This window comes from Pristiophorus japonicus, chromosome 9, assembly GCF_044704955.1.
Source record: "Pristiophorus japonicus isolate sPriJap1 chromosome 9, sPriJap1.hap1, whole genome shotgun sequence".
Taxonomy (NCBI): domain Eukaryota; kingdom Metazoa; phylum Chordata; class Chondrichthyes; family Pristiophoridae; genus Pristiophorus; species Pristiophorus japonicus.
In genome coordinates this window covers 188,711,782-188,724,576 of record NC_091985.1, presented here as the reverse complement: position 1 = coordinate 188,724,576, position 12,795 = coordinate 188,711,782, and positions in this window count along the sequence as shown.

Sequence of the window (12,795 nt, the reverse complement as noted above, 5' to 3'; positions counted from 1 at the left end):
AATCAATCTCAGAATGTGTGTCCAAGGAGATTTCACCACATTTTTCAGTTCCTCACTGAATTTACTCTGGGTAACTGCCTAAATTTAAGTGTTTTGCAGGAACTCAAATCCATCAGCTTAAATCCTTGAGTGGCAATATATACAGGGCTTGTGCAATCGCCCTGGAAATCCATGGTGGTTATCATCAGGGTAGTTGAAAACTCATGGGAACTGTGATCCACAGGGACTTAAAACTGCTCTATATACCGAGGAGTACAATGATGGATTTCCTCCGTTCTCAATCTGCGGATCAGTCTGATTCTCACTGTTGTGACCCCCGAGTCTCCTCCGGCCTTTACAGACCATAACATACTGGAACTGCAGTCTCTGTCACAGGTGGGACAGACAGACGTTGGAGGAAAGGGTGGGTGGGGAGTCTGGTTTGCCGCACACTCCTTCTGCTGTCTGTGCTTGTTTTCTGCATGCTCTTGGCGACGAGACTCGAGGTGTCATTGCCCTCCCGGATGGTCTTCCTCCATTTTCGGCGGTCTTTGGCCAGGGATTCTCAGGTGCCGATTGGGATGTTGCACTTTATCATGGAGGCTTTGAGTGTGTCCTTGAAGTGTTTCCTCTACCGACCTGGGCTCGCTTGCCATGTCAGAGCTCCGAGAAAGCGCTTGCTTCAGGAGTCTCGTGTCGGGCATGTAGACAGTGTGGCCCGCCTAACGGAACTGGTCGAGTGTGATCAGTGCTTCAATGCTGGGGATGTTGGCCTGATTGAGAAAACTGACTTTGATACCTCTGTCCTCCCAGGGAATTTGCAGGATCTTGCGAAGGCAGCGCTGGTGGTACTTCTCCAGCGGTTTGAGATGTCTGCTGTATATAGTCCACGTCTCTGAACGTGGGTAGATATCACTACTGCCCTGTAGACCATAAACTTGTTGCCAGATTTGAGGTCCTGGTCTTCAAACATTCTCTTCCTCGGGCGATCAGAGTCTGCGCTGGCACACTGGAGGCGGTGTTGGACCTCGTCATCGATGTCTGCCTTCGCTGATAGTAGGCTACCGAGGCATTGAAATGGCCCACGTTGACCAAGGACATTGATGACCGGGGCGCAGTGCTGTGTGGCGGGGTTAGGTTGGTTGTCTTCTGGATGTTTAGTGTAAGGCCCATTCTTTCAAATGCCTCAGTGAAGGTATTGATGATGAGGTTTGGAGTTCAGCCTCTGAGTGTACGCAGACGCAAGCGTTGTCTGCATACTGTAGTTTAATGACAGAATGGGACGATCTTGGATCTAGCCTCGAGGTGGCGAAGTTTGAACAGGTTCCCATTGGTTCTCTGGTTTAGTTGCACCTCAGCGGGGAGCTTGCTGAGAGTGAGATGATGCACAGCAGCAAGGAAAATCGAGAAATGCTTTGATGTGATGAGGCAGTCTTGTTTGACTCTAGTCCGGACATAGATTGGGTCAGTGGTAGTCCGTTGATCAGGATCACTGCTTGCGTGTCACCGTGGAGCAGGCGGAGGATGATGACAAACCTTTGGCGGCAACCGAAGTGGAGGAGAATGCTCCCTAGTCCCTCACGGTTAACAGTGTTAACAACCACTGTTGAAATAGATGCTGCAATTTACATTGATAACAACAGTGACATGTTGAAACTCCAAGATGCATCATGTGTACAGGAAAGTGTCCTCATCTTCTCGAAATTAAGTTAAGCGTTTCTGATCTTCTGGATTGGCAGGAATCACAGCCAGGCTGAGCATTTCATGGACGTAAAGTTCCAGGCGATGGTCAACCCCCATCCAGAGTGAGTTCAGGAGGATATTAAGTTAGGGGCCATCTGGCAGGGTAGAAAGTGGCAAATGGTGCACGGATCTTCTGGCAGTATGGCACTTTCAAACCGGTATTCAATACTGAATATATGTGAGGGTGATGACGCCTTGGGGGAAAGTAGTCTCGAGAAAATCCACGGAAATGCGGCGCAAATGACAGTATGGGGGTGGTGGGTAGCACATTGAAGTGTATGAATGCAGTTCTCATAGGTCATTCGACAGTCAAGTGGACAGGCAAGCATTTTTACAGCCGCCAAATTGGTGCCAGGGTAAAGAAACGAGTGCGGTACATATTGCGAGTGGATGCGGAACATCCATGTTGGAACCAATAACATGGGTAAGAAAAGGCTTGATTACCTTAAGCCAGAATTTCAAGAGCTCGGCAGGAAGTAAAGGAGCAGAACTTGAAAGTTAACAATCTCTGGTTTACTCCAACGGCTATGTGCTAGTGGGTAAAGAAACAGGAAGATAAAATGGTTTAACATGGTCCGCAGTTCCATTTCATTAGGAATGGGGTACTGAAGTTGCATGTTCAGCCATGAACTCATTGAATGGCGGTGCAGGCTCGAAGGGCCGAATGGCCTACTCCTGCACCTATTTTCTATGTTTCTATGTTTCTATCCTTCGCCTCATCCGACACTTTAACCGAAAACTTGTTTCCTTCCTTTCAGGTGTCAAGGATCGTAAACTTCAACAACTCTTGGACATGAACGCCCCTCAGGAAACTTTCTGCCCCCAAATTTCCCTCTGATCCCATCCCTTCGTAGAATCTCACCCACTGCCGTGTTTCCACTATCCCCTCTGACCTTTGCCTCTCTGATCCCGAACGATCAGTACTCAGCAAAGGCCTGAGCGTCATCCCCTTTCTCCCCCACAATGAAGTTGGAGGTTAGCACGATGTTGAGTTCTTTTTCCAACGCCTTTGCCTCCGTGCCCACTTCTTTGGCTAGGAGTCTTCCCGCTGCACAGCTGACCCTTTCTCCCGTTTTCAGAGTTCTAGCTCTACCCGGACCTCTCCCTCTGGCCTCTTACCCTCTCTAGACCACCTCATTGCAAACTGCCGACGGGACATCGGCCGTCTCAATTTCTCTGACTCCTCACTCACTCCAATCTACATCCCTCTGAACTTGCAGCACTCCGCTCGCTCAGATGTAACCCTAACCTTGACATTAAACCTGCTGGAGCTGTTGTTTGGCAAAACGATCTCTACCTTGCAGAGGCTGATCGCCAACTCTCTGACACCTATTCCTACGTCGACCTGGACCATGACCTCACTACTGAACATCAAGCCATAATTTCCCAGACCGCCACTGAACTCATCTCATCTGGAGATCTTCCCCCCACAGCCACCAACCTCAAAGTTCCCCAACCCCGCACAGCCCACTGCTACCTCCTTCCCAAGATCCACAAATGGGACTGGCACAGTGGACCTATTGTTTCAGCCTGTTCTTGCCGCACAGAAATTATGCCTTCCTATCTCTTCCTATTTATTCTCCGGTGTACCAATCTCTTCCCACCCACATCTGCGACTCCTCCGATGCCATCCGTCACTTCAACAGTTTACCGGCCCAAACCATCTCCTTTTCACTATCGACGTCCATTCCCTCTACACTTCCATCCCCCACCAGGATGGGCTGAGGGCACTCCGCTTCCTTCTCGAGAAGAGGCCCAACCAATCCCTATCCACCACCACCCTCCTCCACCTGGGCTAAATTTGCTTTCACATTGAATAACTTCTCCTTGAACTCCAATCACTTCCTCCAAGCAAGGAAACGTCGATGGTCTGAGATGTGAATTGGCTTGGATAGACTGGAGAATGATACTTAAAGGGTTGACGGTGGATAGGCAATAGCAGACATTTAAATATCACATGGATGTACTACGACAATTGTACATTCCTGTGTGGCGTAAGAATAAAAAAGGCAAGGTGGCTCAACCGTGGCTAACAAGGGAAATTAGGTAATGTGTTAAATCCAAGGAAGAGGCATATACATTGGCCAGAAACAGCAGCAAACCTGAGGATTGGGAGAAATTAAGTATTCAGCAGAGGAGGACTAAGGGTTTAATTAGGAGGGGGAAAATGGAGTATGAGAGCAAGCTTGCAGGGAACATAAAAACTGACTGCAAAAGCTTCTACAGATATATGAAGAGAAAAAGATTAGTGTAGACTAATGTAGGTCCCTTGCAGTCAGAATCAGGGGAATTCATAATGGGGAGTAAGGAAATGGCAGACCAATTGACCAAATACTTTGATTCTGTCTTCACTAAGGAAGACACGAATAACCTCCCGAACATACTAGGGCCTCGAGGGTCCAGCAAGAAGAGGGGACTGAGCGAAATCCTTATTAGTCAGGAAGTAGTGTTACGAAATGGAAGGGACTGAAGGCCGATAAATCACCAGGGCCTGATAATCTGCATCCCAGAGTATGAAGGAAGTAGCCCTAGAAATAGTGGATGTATTGGTGATCATTTTCCAACAGTCTATCGACTCTGGATCAGTTCCTATGGACTGGAGGGTAGCTAATGTAACACCACTTTGTAAAAAAGGAGGGAGAGAGAATACGGGTAATTATAGACTTGTTAGCCGGACATCGGTCGTGGGGAAAATGTTGGAATCAATTATTAAAAATGAAATATCAGCACATTTGGAAAGCCGTGACGGGATCGGTCCAAGTCAGCATGGATTTATCAAAGGGAAATCCTAGGAAATGGAAGGGACTGAAGGCCGATAAATCACCAGGGCCTGATAGTCGGCATCCAAAAGTACTTAAGGAAGTGGCACTAGAAATAGTAGATGCATTGGTGGTCATTTTCCAACATTCCATGGACTCTGGTTCAGTTCTGATGGATTGGAAGATAGCTAATGTAACCACACTTTTCAAAAAAGGAGGGAGAGAGAAAACAGGTAATTATAGACCAGGTAGCGTGACATTTGTGGTGTGGAAAATGCTGGAATCAATTATTAAAGATACAATAGCAGCGCATTTGGAAAACAGTGGCAGGATCGGTCCAAGTCAGCATGGAATTCTGAAAGGGAAATCAAGCTTGACAAATCTCCTAGAATTTTTTGAGGATGTAACAAGTAGAGTGGGTAAGGGATAACCAGTGTATGTAGTATATTTGGACTTTCAAAAGGCTTTTGACACGGTCCCACACAAGAGATTAGTGTGCAAAATTAAGGCACATGTATTGGGGGTACGGTATTGACGTGGGTAGAGAACTGGTTGGCAGACAGGAAGCAAAGAGTGGCAATAAACGGATCCTTTTCAGAATGGCAGGCAGTGACTAGTAGGGTGCCACAGGGACCAGTGCTGGGACCCCAGCTATTTACAATATATATTAATGATTCAGACGAAGGAATTGAATGTAATATCTCCAAGTTTGCAGATGACACTAAGCTGGGTGGCAGTGTGAGCTGTGAGGAGGATGCTAGGAGGTAGCAGGGGGACTTGGACTGGTTAGGTGAATGGGCAAATGCATGGCAGATGCAGTATAATGTGGATAAGTGTGAGGTTATCTACTATGGTGGCAAAAACCGAAAGGCAGATTATCTTAATGGTGACAGATTAGTAAAAGGGGATGTGCAGCGAGACCTGGTTGTCATGGTACATCAGTCATTAAAGGTAGGCATGCAGGTGCAGCAGGCAGTAAAGAAAGCAAATGGCATGTTGGCCTTCAAGGCCAGGGAATTTGAGTACAGGGGCAGGGAGGTGTTACTGCAGTTGTACAGGGCCTTGGTGTATTGTGAGACCACACCTGGAAGATTGCGTGCAGTTTTGGTCTCCTAATCTGAGGAAAAACATTCTTGCTATTGAGGGAGTGCAGCGAAGGCTCACCAGGCTGATTCCCGGGATGGCAGGACTGCAATATGAAGAAAGACTGGATCGACTAGGCTTATATTCATTGGAATTTAGAAGAATGAGAGGGGATCTCATCGAAAGATATAAAATTATGACTGGATTGGAAAGGTTAGATGCTGGAAGAATGTTCCCGATGTTGGGCAAGTCCAGAACCAGGGGTCACAGTCTAATGATAAGGGATAAGCCATTTAGGACCGAGATGAGGAGAAGCTTCTTCACTCAGAGAATTGTGAACCTGTGGAATTATCTACCACAGAAAGTTGTTGAGACCAGTTTGTTAGCTATATTCAAACTGGAGTTAGATGTGGCCCTTCTGGCTATATGGACCAAGGGGTATCGAGAGAAAGCAGGAATGGGATACTGAAGTTGCATGATTAGTTATGATCATATTGAATGGTGGTGCAGGCTCGAAGGCCCGAATGTCCTATTTCTGCACCAACTTTCTATGTTTCTATGTTTCTATGTTTCCAAATTAAAGGTGTTGCTATGGGAACCCGCTTATGCCTGCCTTTTCGTGGGATGTGTGGAACATTCTTTGTTCCAGTCCTACTCGGGTCCCCTCCCTCACCTCTTTTTCCACTACATTGATGATTGCATAAGTGCCGTTTCCTGCTCTCGCCCTGATCTTGAAAATGTTCTTCACGTTGCACCCTTCCCTCACCTTCACATGGTCCATCTCCGACTGTTCTCTTCCCTTCCTCGACTTCTCCGTCTCCATCACTGGGGATAGGCTTTCGAGCAATATCCATTATAAGCCCACTGACACCCACAGCTATCTGGACTATACTTCCTCCCACCCCGCATCCTGTAAGGATTCCATTCCATTCTCCCAATTTCTCCATCTCTATCGCATCTGCTCTGACAATGCCACCTTTCACACTAGTGCCTCTGTCATGTCTTCCTTTTTCACAATAACTTACTTCTGTGTATAGATTACTTCCTTCCCCATTCACAATGTTTCAGCTCTAACTTGTAGGTGGTATTTAAAAGGTACTCGCCCCATTAGCTGCCACATCGTCTGGGTCGGAGCGTCTTTATCCTGCTGACTGCGCCAATTGTTGGGGTAAAAAGAAGACGTCTCTTCTTCAAGGTGGATTTCCTGAAATAAGGAATTGACCCTGCCCTTATAACAACCATGGAATCAAACAGACAGACACCTTGGATTAACTTTTACAATCTTTATTCAAGCATATGCAGGGGACACATCTCAGTCTTTGCCGCCTAAGAAAGGCTCTTCGCAGAATAATGGTTGTATACACATTTATACATTTTCCGAGGCATGCGACACTTGTGAAAAGCCTTCTACGACCACAAGTTGGCCGACAGTTTATCAGCGGAGATACATTGAGTTGTTGGCCCTTATCAGAAGAGCCAGTGAATGGTTTGTTCCACCGCATCTTCATCTTATCTATTCAGCTCACGAGGTGCAGAGGTCAGTCGACTGGAATGTTGTTGTTCTGTAGTTTTTGAAGCTAAGCACACAAGCACGAGCTATTCCCTTTAACCTGATTCTTTCCATACCCTTATTTCTTTAAATATACGATTACCCCCTCACAGAATGGAATCATAGGATCGTCTCGTTGCACAGGAGTACTTCAGCGAGGTTTCCACTTGGAATACACAGTGAGCTGTCTGGTGAAGCAGCAACAGGAGCTTCCACACAATAGTAGTAGCAGCACCACTGCCTTGGTTGGTAGCAGGAACAGCAACACTGGCAGCAAGAGAAGGACCAGCAGAAAACTTCTCCTCACCGACCTGCCACTCATGTGTATCCCGGGCCAAAAGGACCCTGCACCGGCCCGCTTCTATCCCGAGCCAAAAGGACCCCGCATCGGCCCACTTCGATCCCGGGCCGAAGGGACCCCTGCTCCGGCCTGCGGTTCCTGTTCGGGATATGCGGCCTACTTTCAGCGGGCTGGGAACCGTGGCTGATACTCACTTGCTCTCGCCCAACGACGCAGTCTGGGTCCCTTCCACCAGCCAGCCCGGCCCAATGACGGGCTGTACCTACCCTAAGGCACTAGCAGTGAACACTAACTTTTGAACAACCTAATTTACATTTGAGACTTTTTTTAAAAATCGACTTTTACTCAACTCTTAATCTATGTATTAAACCGTTAATCAAACTGTGTACGTTTTTTTATATTTTATAAATACTTTTTAACTCTTAAACTTTTAAAACAACTTGGAAGCCTTGGGGAAATTTTTAACCTCGGAAGAAACTGTCCAAAACATCCCTTGGAACCCCAGCGGACAGCTGACCTTCCTAATGCCTTCCCCCAAACAAGCATCGGGCCAGCTACCATTAGTGGCGCTACTCGGCACCGAGATTGCGGCTAACCCCTCGCGTAGGCAATTACGCTTATGCAGCAGTGCCTGGTCTCCAGTCGTCTTGCACCCCCTTGTCACTGGTGCAAGACCTTGCTCAGCTAAGCCCGTGTGGTTGCTGGTGTGCAGCGGCCACCCCACGTTAAAAGAACTCATGCACAGGCATCTTCCACTTCATTAATATGAAGTTCGGGACTTGGAACATCAGGAACCTCATGGACAATTCTAACAGCAACAGGCCGGAACGCCGCACCGCCACAGCTGCCCGGGAACTTCGACATTTTGACATCGATATCGCCACCCTAAGTGAGATCTGGCGGGCAGGGGAAGGCCAGCTCAAGGAAGATGGTAGAGGATACACCTTTTTCTGAAAAGGAAAACCAGAGGAAGAACGCCACCTTCATGGATTCGGCTTCGCCGTCAAAACTGAACTGGTCGGCCCCCTCAAAGACTCCCCCTGCAGGGTTAATGAACGCCTCATGACTCTTTGCCTTAACCTGTCCCAGAACCTATGCACCACAGTCATCAGTGCATACGCCCCAACACTTGATGCAATGGATGAGGCTAAAGAGGGTTTTTATTACAACATTCCTGTCCTGCATCCCCGTGGGCAACAAATTGATCCTCCTAGGTGACTTTAATGCCAGGGTCGGCAAAGACACAGCCCTCTGGGGAGGCGTGATTGGCAACGAGCGGGTAGGGAAAACCAAGTCCAGCAGTACCCTATTCCTGACAAAATGTCTAGAACACAAACTCCTCATCGCCAACACCTTATTCCATCAAAGGGACAAATACAAGGCATCGTGGCAACACCCTCGCTTCAAACACTGGCACCGGCTCGACTACGTCATCATCTGAGCCAGCAATCGCAAGGATGTGCGCATCACCCACACCATAACAGGAGCGGATGACGGCTGGACAGACCATCGCCTAATCTGATCCATCATCGATATTAACATAGCCCCAAAGCAGAGGGGACAGCGGAAGCAGTGCCGCAAAAAAGTTAATGCCGGGGCACTTAAAGACCCAGCTAAGGGAGCCCTTTTTACAGTCAGCGCCTCACAGGCAATCTGGCGTGCCTTGATGAACCCGAGATGCTCAATACCCACAGCGCTTGGTCTGCCCTCCAGGCCTCCATAACCACTGCCTGTGAAAAGACACTTGCTTACTCAACCAGAAAACACCAGGACTGGTTTGATGAAAATGATCAGGAGATCCAAGAACTAATAGATCGCAACCACAGATCATTGTTGAGCCTCAAGCAACAACTCAACTCGGAAGCTACAAAGTAACGTTACAGACGGCTCAAGGCTGAGGTTCATCAAAAAACCCAGGACCTAAAGAACAGGTGGTGGATGGAGAAAGCGCAGGTGATACCACAACTAGCCGACAGCCACGACAGACGAGGATTCCTCACTTCAGTCAAGGCCACCTATGGTCCAAACTCCCAAGGCCCCACCCCACTCCTGGCAAAGAACAGGGAAACACTCATCAAGAACACCGAGGTTGTCAGGGCCCGATGGAAGGAGGTCCGTGCCCCCCCTCCCCCTCTCTGGGTCTCTCCATGGCCCACCCTCTCCCCTCTCTGGGTCTCTCCGTGGCCCCCCTCCACCCTCTCTGGACCGCTCCGTGGCCCCCCTCCCCCCTCTCTGGGTCTCTCCGTGGCCACCCTCTCCCCCCTCTCTGGGTCGCTCCGTGGCCTCACCCCCTCTGGGTCTCTCCATGGCCCACCCTCTCCCCTCTCTGGGTCTCTCCGTGGCCCCCCCTCCCCCCCTCTGGGTCTCTCCGTGGCCCTCCTCCACCCTCTCTGGACCGCTCCGTGGCCCCCCTCCCCCCCTCTCTGGGTCTCTCCGTGGCCCCCCTCCACCCCCCTCTCCGGGTCTCTCCGTGGCCACCCTCTCCCCCCTCTCTGGGTCGCTCCGTGGCCCCACCCCTTCTGGGTCGCTCGGTGGCGTCCACTCCCCCTCTCTGTGTCTTTCCGTGGCCCCCCTCTCTGGGTCGCTCCTTGGCCCCCCTTCCCTCCCCCTTTCCGGGTGTCTCCGTGCCCCCCTCCCCCCCCTCTGGATCTCTCTCCGTGGCACCCCTCCCCTCACCCCTCTGGGGGTCTCCATGGGCCCCCTCCCCCTCTCTGGGTCGCTCCGTGGCCCCCCTCCCCCCTCTCTGGGTCTCTCCGTGGCCCCCTCCCCCTCTCTGGTCGGTCCATGGCCCCCCTCCCGCCCCACTCCCGGTCGCTCCGTGGCCACCCCTCCCTCCCCCACTCTGGGGCTCTCTCCGTGGCCCTTCCCCCCCACTCTCCGGGTCCAAGAATGGGGAGGGGTGGGGAGCCCTGACCTTTAAAAAAGCTGTTGATTTACCTCAAGGTGTGTGCTGCTTGAGGTGTTCCTCTTGGACTGTTGCTCCCACCTCCATCCCCTACAGCCCCACACCCTGGAGACATGGGTCTCTGAAACCACTGTCACTTCCTTCTGCCTCCACGCCTCCACATCTCCATTTTCTGCTCACATTCTACCTTCAGGTGATGATCCGATTCTAGCTTTCCCACGAAGCACTTGCTGTCTTTTGTCCTGTAAATCCTGCATCTCCACTTAGTCTTGTGTTGTGTCTTTTTAAACATTTACGTTCCACTTCAGAAATTGAGGGTTGAGGGGGAGGGTAACTGGTCTACTCCTGGAGGGGTGGGGGTTAGGGAATCAGGAAGCACTGGTCCCCGCGAGTGGTGTGGGGGAGTAACTGGTCCTTGGGAATCGGCTGGTGGGTGTACCAGACCCGCCCTCCGTCGTTTACTGGGTGGTCCAGAGCAGTCCCCCGGGGTCGAGGCTGATTTGCTTCCACACTGAAATGAGGTCGAAGGTGACTGATGCGACTGATGCAGGATCTACAGTCTCTGTCACAGATGGTGCAGACGGTGGTTGGAGGGAAGGGTGGGTGGGGTACTTGATTTGTCGTACGCTCCTTCCGCTGTTTGTACTTGGCTTGCACGCACCCAGCGAAGAGACTCGATGTTCGTCGCCTTCTCGGATGCTCCTCCTCCAGTTTGAGCGGTCTTGGGCCAGGAGTTCCAAGAGACGGTGGTGGTGTATATATGTATACTATAGATATACTCTCTGTGTAGTCACTGTATAGTTGCATAATATGGAGACTTGTTTACCATAGATACCATCAACAAGTTTCACACTATGTTGGCACCACCAGAGGGTGCAACTGGTGGAGGCCCAGGGGTCACCTGTACACCACAGGTACCCAGGTATAACAGGGAGTCCACCATGTGCTATCCTCACTCTGGAGTTATATTAAATGGACTAAGGTCACTACAGTTTAAGTGCAATACTTTGCCTCGTGGAGTCAATATCAGAGCATCTAATGACATAACAGGTTTGGCTGTTACATTTTTTTCAAGGCAGCTTTGTAGAGTGAACCAGGGAGAACCAGTGGATGTGGTGTATTTGGACGTTAAAAAGGCTTTTGACAAGGTCCCACACAAGAGATTGGTGTGCATAGAAACATAGACACAGAAACATAGAAAATAGGTGCAGGAGTAGGCCATTCGGCCCTTCGAGCCTGCACCACCATTCAAAAGATCATGGCTGATCATTCACCTCAGTATTCCTTTCCTGCTTTCTCTGCATACCCCTTGATCCATTTAGCTGCAAGGGCCATATCTAACTCCCTCTTGAATATATCCAATGACTGGCATCAACAACTCTCTGCGGCAGGGAATCCCACAGGTTAACAACTCTGAGTGAAGAAGTTTCTCCTCATCTCGGTCCGACATGGCTTGCCCCTTATCCTTTGGCTATGTCCCCTGGTTCTGGACTTCCCCAACATCAGAAACATTCTTCCCGCATCTAACCTATCCAGTCCTGTCAGAATTTTATATGTTTCTATGAGAATCCCCCTCATCCTTCTAAACTCCAGTGAATACAAGCCCAGTCGATCCAGTCTCTCCTCATATGTAAGTCCTGCCATCCCGGGAATCACTCTGGTGAACCTTCGCTGCACTCCCTCAATAGCAAGAATGTCCTTCCTCAGATTAGGAGACCAAAACTGAACACAATATTCCAGGTGAGGCCTCACTAAGGCCCTGTATAACTGCAGTAAGACATCCCTGCTCGTATACTCAAATCCCCCAGCTATGAAGGCCAACATGCCATTTGCCTTCTTCTGTGCCTGCATGCCAACTTTCAATGACTGATGTACCATGACACCAGGTCTCGTTGCACCTCCCCTTTTCCTAATCCGCCACAATTCAGATAATCTGCCTTTGTGTTTTTGCGACCAAAGTGGATAACCTCGCATTTATCCACATTATACTGCATCTGTCACGCGTTTGCCCACTCACCTAACCTGTGCAAGTCACCCTGCAGCCTCTTAGCGTCCTCCTCACAACTCTCACCACCACCCAGCTTAGTGTCATCTGCAAACTTGGAGATATTACACTCAATTCCCTCATCCAAATCATTAATGTATATTGTAAATAACTGGGGTCCCAGCACTGAGCCCTGTGGCACCCCACTAGTCACTGCCTGCCATTCTGAAAATGACCCGTTTATCACGACTCTCTGCTTCCTTTCTGCCAACCAAGTCTCTATCCACGTCAGTACATTACCCCCAATACCACGCGCTTTAATTTTACACACCGATCTCTTGTGTGGGACCTTGTCAAAAGCCTTTTGAAAGTCCAAATACACCACATCCACTGTTTTTCCCTGGTCCACTCTACTAGTTACATTCTCCAGAAAATTCTAGAAGAACCCGTGCAAGTCTTTCAAGTCGATGCTGTTTCCTGCCCCATCGACAT